Raw genomic sequence first — 8247 nt, 5'->3', positions numbered from 1 at the left:
GTTCTTGAATGGCCCAGCCAGAGCCCTGACTTAAACCCAATTGAGCATCTCTGGAGAGACCTGAAAATGGCTGTCCGCCAACGTTTACCATCCAACCTGACAGAACTGGAGAGGATCTGCAAGGAGGAATGGCAGAGGATACCCAAATCCAGATGTGAAAAACTTGTTGCATCTTTCCCAAAACGACTCATGGCTGTATTAGATCAAAAGGGTGCTTCTACTAAATACTGAGCAAAGGGTCTGAATACTTATGACCATGTGATATTTCAGTTTTTCTTTTTTAATACATTTGCAAAAATTTCTACATTTCTGTTTTTTTCTGTCAAGATGGGGTGCTGAGTGTACATTACTGAGAAATAAAATGAACTTTTTTGATTTTTGGAAAATGGCTGCAATGAAACAAAGAGTGGAAAATTTAAAGGGGTCTGAATACTTTCCGTACCCACTGTATTAGATGACTGCGCATCTGGCAGTAAACTAAACTTGCCGACAAGCCAAATTTATATGGTAAATGATGATAAAGGTTGTTCATTAGGATGTTTGATTGCCCACCGGCTAACATCCTATCACAAAGTAGAAACAGGCAAGATGTATTGTTCATCAACAGCTAATAAAGGTGACATTTCCAGACAGACGCTTGTCATCAGAAAGAAAAAGAGAAGAAATAGAATAGAATAAATTAATTGCACACACCTGTGAAATAGGTGAAATGTCTGCTGGTGTCTGATAAAGACTGTGTTTGTAAATGTCATATTTATTTAATGCTAATAAGTATCACACTTAGTTGATTCTTCTGTCTGCCACCTGTGAGGATTTTGGATGTGGAGCTATTTCGTGAACATCATATTAGTGTCACAAAGTGTGGCAAAAAAGTAGTGTTTTTACTTTGACATATTTATGGAGCACCTTATTGCAAGCTCTGTTACTAATTATTGTTAGTTAGTAACATGAAAACCATTCTTTCCGATGTGTGTGCAGTGTAAAATCACTGCAAGAAAGTAAATTCACACATATGAGAAGATTCACGCCCGTCACCCAGTTATATTTCCATTTTTCTTGTCTGGCGCCTGCTGTGGTGTGTAAGCAACTGTCTGGACCTCCCCACCCACCACTGGGCAACACATGTTGTGAAAGGGATTATCTGTCATTTTGAATTTAGGTCCTTTCTGTTTGTCTTCAGACTCCTATTCCATCACAAACGTCTACATTTACTGTTCAATTTCACTGAAATTGCAACCTAATGACCCTTTTTATGTAAACTGATAAATAAATGCAACATCAGAATCTCCCATTAACAGACCAGACTGTTGTTCCCTGTTTTCACGTCTCACTCCAGGTATTCATCTATCCAGTCACCTCTCTCCCCCAATCTCTGCCTCCTCATTACTGTTTCTTTAACAGCAGAGTCTGGACCAATATGCTTAGTGCTAATGGTTTCCTCAATGACAAGTAGCAATATGTTTTATTGAAACTGAGTACCATGGTGAGAATATGTGCTTCTCTTTGGAGTTTTGGGGTGAACTTTTGATCTTTCATTTACCTCTTACCTGCCACACAGACACACAGCAACTCATAGAGACACCATATTTAATTTGACCTGCAGTGATAGAGGTAAAGGTGGCTGTGATGCCAAAATAAACAATTTACAACATTTTAATATCCTGTCTGATGGATTCTGTTCTTTGAATGCCTGAGCTCTGATTGGATCAGTAGAAAGGCAGTAGTTGGATTTCTATCGAAGTATTTTATGTAGAGGGAGATCTTGACAAGTTGAGTAAGTTGATTTGAAGTTTTCTCTCATGTTGATAAAAAACAAACATTTCAAATCTTGCTTGAGGCAAAAAAAAGTAAGATACACTACAAACATTGTGCAGTGAGTTTAAATGAACTCTGGTGTATTTGGTTATTTAATTGAGCTCTAAACAACCAGGCCAACACCGCCTGAAAGGCTGGTCTGGTTCCAATCAGTCTTCATGCGGTTTGTTTATGGTTTGAAAATTATCCAGAACAAAGTGTGCAGTTGCTTCTATGTATGTTTAAGGTGACCAGAATTAATCAGTGTTCATGCATTGCCTCATTTTTGTTTTTGGACTTGATTAAATGTGCCTGAAATTTGCTGATACCAAAGACTACGGACATTGACTATACATCAGTTCTTGAAAGACTTGCCTTCTCTGCGTGAGCTTTCCTACAATTTGGGATCCTTGGGTAACAATATGATTGTTGTTTGGAGGGGAAAATCAATGTGCAACCTGCACTGGCCTCATGCTTCATTGAGTTTGTCTTTACAGTATACGTGTGTGTATATGTGTGTGTTTGTGTGTGTATTAACACTGAAATATTATTTGTTTACTGTTGAGCTGTAGACATTTTATCTACCCTGTCAGAGCATGTGTTGTATGTTGTCTGTGCATGCAAGTATGTGTGTGTGTGTGTGTGTGTGTGTCCTGATATTGGCTCATACCTGCTTCTCTTGTTTACTGTTGCACAATATTATTAGTCCTGTGAAAATGTGTGTACGTGTGGGACTGCGTGTGTGTGTAGATGCTGGAAGCATAATAACAAGACAAGAGAGACAAAGCGTGGTTGACAGATAAAGAAAAACAAGACCAAAACACATCAGATGCACTAACTCTCTCTCTCTTTTCCTTGTTGACCTTGTACACACACACACACACAAACAACACGAGGAGAGTTGCTCATTTTTTCTTGTCACCTAGCAATGAAAACAACTTTCTACATGGTTGGGAGATAGAAATAAGTCTGTGTGTGTGTGTGTGTGTGTGTGTGTGTGTGTGTGTGTGTGTGTGTGTGTTGTTTCTTGCCTCTAGCCTTCATAATATTTATCCTCCCTCTCTCTTTTCATATTTTGTCTCATATATTCCATATCAGCTCATATCATCACCATCCTCTGATTGGCTGGCAGGTGTGATTATAACAGGACATCTAAACAACCTTAGGGTAGTACCGTGAAAAAGTATTTTGGCTTTGTGCTGCGTTGTGAATCAGATACTTATTCAGTTCAGTTCTTTGTTTCAGAGTTATACCTAAATGCCATTCTCCATAGCTTGAATTTAAAACAGTAACTTAACAGTACTTCGATTACTAGTACACAAAAACGTGCTCGGTCATTGTAACAAGAATAAAAATGTAATTTGTTACTTCCAGTTGGTGATTTGATAACTAATTAGATCTCTGACATCACCACCGATGTGTTGTTGGACCGGGCAGAATGTGTACTTGTTAATTACGATGTTCACATTTAGTAGTAGCTTATAGGAAGCAATGATAATGATGAGCAAAAGCTAATTAAGACAGTCAGAAAACATGCTACAACACATGACAGCAGTTAGCCTGTGGCATGACTCTTGTCAGCTGAACATGATATTTATCTTGAGGACAAACGTATGAAGCAGTCTGACTTTGTACTCGGTCATTTAACTGAAAACACATTTACTGTTGGTGGTGATGAAATGCAGGTGCCACTCCCAAAACAGCAGCCAACTGACAGCCTCACGTGAAAATTTGTTAATTATTCTGTTGCATTTGAAAACCCATCTAAGGCATTTTTTAAATGATGTAAAGAGCTTGTGCACTCAACATTGCCAAGTCAATCCCATAAGGCCTAAAAATATCATAATTTATGTGCCTTTTTAATTGCTTTTGTGCTTCAGTGCACCTCCCAACCAATGAATGATGTTAATTGTGAGCCAGTGTGATCTAGAAGCTTAAATCAGGTCCTTCCTTCTAACTTTGGGATCCATTGCATGCTAGTATTTGAATCAACACTTTAGAGTCTTGAGAAGTTGGCCCCTGTCCATAGTTCATCATCAAGGCAGTGAGACATTCTCTAGTTTGGTAAGCTTGGTACTGTAGCAACATGGTGGTGTGATGACGATATGTTATATTAGAAATAAAATTAGATCTGTCATAGTCATACAGGCAGTGCAAGAAATCTGTGACCTAAACAAAATGCTTGATCTGGCTTTGAATGATGACCTGACTAAACAGATGAACAGTTTTTTATTTATATCACAATACACTGTTACTTGCAGCTGGTCAATATCAGCAAGTGAGTGTCTTAATCTGGTTCTCCTCTTTTCTACTCTTTGCTTCTCTTCTCACAAGTACAAACGTCAGCAAACCTCATGTCACAGATTTCTTTCACAGTGCAGTTAGCTTTTGAAAACATAAGAATACTGATTGCCAGTCACAACAGCTGATATTGCTTTTACCTTGTGAGTCTGTGTGCCGTCATGTTTTTGAGTTCTTTGCCAGGTTTTATATGTCTGTATCGTGGATAGAATTTGTCAATGTGATGCAAGTGGTGTGTGCAAGATGCACTCACAAAACTTTAAAGATGCGTAGTGGAGAGCAACTAGTTCGAAGATGGATGTGGTCCAACCAAGTGCGCCGGAAGTAGGGGGTAGGAAGTAGGTGAGGAGCTATTGGCTCCCTCACTTTACACCCCATGGCTCACATTCATTTTAAGTCATGGAATTAGCTTGCCAAGAAGGCATTTTCCAGGCAGACAAAAAACAATTGCTACATTCAATATTCAAGTTTTTGCCAAACAACTGATTATTTATCTCTTGCCAATATTGACTAACTATGTTTAATGTTGTACATTCCTTGTATCAAACCAGGGAATATTTCAGCACAACACATACACTATATACAGTAAATCTGTCAAAACTAACATAGGTTAAAAGTTGACCCTGCAGTGTTACTTATCTTATGTTAAGTGTTACATTGCACCATACACACAGATTTGGTGTTGCAGCTTTTGTGATCTCATTGCAAGATGGTCCGAAGTTAGAGAATACTTACTTCTATTTAACTCAAGATGTCCTGAGATGTATTGGGGCCAATCTTGGCATATTTGAATGGATCTGCTAATATAAAACTGCTCAAAATCCAGTCCTTTCTTTACTGAACTGCTTTGTCCACCTCAGCCTGCTGGTGTTGCAACACTGCTCTTCTTAACGACAGATGGCTCTACACTGCCAGCATTTCACTGCATATGAGAGTTAAAATAGTGTGTGAATGTGAAAATTTATATGGGTGCATCTTCAATTCAGACTAGGTTTGCAGAACGCCGGCACAATAGTCGCTAAACTAAGATGCTAATTATAATTAGCAGTGAAAGAGCAGTGTACAAAACCTTCAGACAGCAGCTTCTCACCTGTTATAATGACAAATGTGGTGGGCAGTTGATAATATCAGCTGTCGCTAATTAACGTTAATTTTGTGAGTAACTTGATGACAGGCCAAATGAAACGTGTCTGATTAAAGGGCCAAAGATGTTTTCTGAGGGAAGAACGTCCACTCTGTAACAACTCTGTACAATCGCAAGTGATTAAATCTTCTCTCTATCAATTTCAGGAGTCACATTCTCCTTGTTAATCTTTAATAGTTTTGACTCAGGGCCAGAATTTTCAAAGCTTAAGATTAAAGCTGCCCTCTGATCAAATCTGTGACATGACAGTATTGACTTGAATGGATCTTTAAGAGTTTATAATGTGTGGGAACACACTCGTCCCTCTCTTGTTCTCATTCTGGAGCGTTCCTGCACCTGTCAGCTGGCTGCTTCAGCTCTAAATGTGTTTTTTATACTTTCTGACCTCTTTTAGTCTGTTTTCTTTCTCTGTCGCCATTCTTCTGTTTTCTTGTCTCTTACACACACACACATACACACACACACACACACTTTTTTTATTTTTCTTTTGTGCAAACTGATCAATAATCAATCTACTTGGCCTTGTTCTGTGAAGGTAGAAGGCCTCTTCACTATCTTAGGCACGTCTCAACAAGTGGTAAGCCAAAGAGGTAGACAGATGGACAGACAGTCAGATAGGCAGGCAGATTGCTGAATTAGTTACTGCAGCCTTGGCTAGAAATCATCTCATGACCCCCACAGCCCGCTGAGGTGTTAAAATTCCCACTCTTTCTAAGTCTCAATGCTGTGTCTTATTATGTTATTTACCCAGGCAGGTTCATATTTTACTTGTTGAGTTGTAGTAAGGAAATAAGGAACACCCAACCATGGCTGCAAGAATAAATGAAAACTGAGGATTTAAAGGATTAAAGCAGCCGCTGATAAAACCTCTCAGACCAAAGACACTATTGAATTGCCCCTGTATAACTCTGTGGCTGGAGTAATTGGCACCAAAACACACAACACTCAAGACAAATAAGTAATAATGTTCTTAATAGAAATATTGACTACTGATTCTCACTGAGAACTCATTTTCCGCCAAACTGTAAAAGCCAAAAGGTTCTTTTTTGACCTGAAATGGTTTTGTTTTGGTTGAGTGTCTCAGGATATTGAGGCTGAATAGAAATTGGTTTGGTATTGGAAGGATGCTGCACTGTGGCAGATCGATCTCTGAGGAAATGTGTGTGTGTGTGTGTTAGGGTGACCAGATGAGAATGGGTATATATATATATTTTTTTTTTTTTTCTGTAAATAATTGTGCGGTCTAGATGAGATAACTGTTGTGATTTCGTGCTATATAAATAAAATTTTATTGAATTGAAGATCTCTCGTGTGGCTCCCTGAAGCTACACTTCCCCTGTACTCGCAACTGTAACTTTCACTAACCACAAGAAAACTAAAAGGTGGAAAAGAGCAAGAGTGTTACATTGTGGCTATAACAACACTGTTGACTCAATGTACAGATAACCTGCAACCCCTGCTGGAGCAAGAGAACTATACAAGGATCAGTATTTAATGATTAATTAGGCTATAATCAAAACCCATGTTAAGTCTAATTTTTCGGGACGTCTGGTCACCCTAGTGTGTGTGTGTGTGTGTGCGTGTGCGTGTGTGTGTGTGTGTACTCAAGGGGCCTGACAATAAATTGATACAACAATATATCGTTTTTTATTTTCCATGATACTGTATCGATAATCCAGCCCATCATATCGATACATAATATTAATAAAAAATTGCGCTTCGAGGGTTAGCTCAATGCTAACATATAATGGGAATCTCCATTAACGTGCTAACGGACATTAGCATCGCGATCGCGAAAATACAATCTTAACATAAACTACACATTTTGCTTCACATGCTGAACATCATGAGTGAAATACTTTGCAAATATTTAAAGTACATGTTTCCTGAGCTCTGTGTGAAATAAAAGAGATGCTAACTTCACTTCGCTTTACTCCGCTGCTTCTGCACTCCACAGACCAGCTACAGCAACCCCAAAGGGTCATAACTCAAACCCAACATTCCCAGTGGCCTAAAAATACAGCTATCAGTAGGAAGAGAAAGGGCAGCACAACGCTGTGTCACTGAACAGTTATTAATATAATGTGATGTACAGATTAGACTTAGGTGGTACACAACAATTTGTATTTGCTGTAAAAAAAACTTCAGTGAATCTGCATTTTATGTGCCTTTTATAAACAAATGTTTTGATAATAATTGTTCATCGTTGCTCTATAGTTTTATTTACAGACTGAGCAGAATTTTTGCTGTTTTCTAACAGTTTGGATTTGCAGCAAATAAATAGTAAACCTTTTCACGGGCATTTTGTATTAATAGTTAGACCGACATTGTGATGTATCACTTTAGGATTGTTAAGCAATATATCGATTATCGCAGAATATTGTGATATTATCGTTATTGTGAGCCATGTATCGTGTATCGTATTGTGAGGTACCCTGCAATTCCCACCCCTAGTGTACACAGGGTTACAGTGTGTAAATGTGTGTGTTGTACCTATACTGGACATATGATGCAGTCCTTCATCTGAGAAGGGACAGAGTCTTTCAGAGAGTCCTCTGATTTGTTCAAGTTTAAGTTTGTGACAAAAATTCAAACAAATTATTAAACTTTTTCTGCTTAAACCTGCTGTAATTCATTGTGTTCAGAATATCAACTAATTAAATGTCCTTAACTGTTTCAGGGAAGCTGAACACCCACAACCTCATGAGTTTGATTTGGGTAAGTAAACTGTTTTTTGTGTATTTGTGAGGGAATAAATGGTGCAGTCACAAACACACACAAATACAAGGAAGCACAACCTACTGTGATGAGCAGTTGGTTTATGCATGAACAAATGTTTCATGGGGAGAGATCCAGCTACACACACACTCATCCAACAAGAGTCTCAGTGAGGGGAGTCACGAAGAGGCTGCTTTGTTACTGAAGCCAGCTCGCTCTCTCCTCTAGTTTCCTTCCTTCTCTCTGAATACTAAACATACCATTGCTGTTATCCACTGCCAGGAAACCAA

General features: G+C 38.6%; 1 protein-coding gene across 1 annotated transcript in view; it reads left to right on the top strand.

Annotated features, from left to right (window-relative positions):
* Positions 1-8247, top strand: part of slc8a2b (solute carrier family 8 member 2b) — a 159773-nt gene that overhangs the window by 42486 nt on the left and 109040 nt on the right. The window contains exon 2 of the mRNA XM_046072948.1: positions 7920-7957. The gene's annotated coding sequence lies outside the window, so the exon portion shown is untranslated. The remainder of the gene's footprint in view (positions 1-7919; positions 7958-8247) is intronic.

Source organism: Micropterus dolomieu, linkage group LG17 (genome assembly GCF_021292245.1).
Source record: "Micropterus dolomieu isolate WLL.071019.BEF.003 ecotype Adirondacks linkage group LG17, ASM2129224v1, whole genome shotgun sequence".
Classification (NCBI taxonomy): Eukaryota; Metazoa; Chordata; class Actinopteri; order Centrarchiformes; family Centrarchidae; genus Micropterus; species Micropterus dolomieu.
This window is presented reverse-complemented; position numbering and strand designations above follow the sequence as displayed.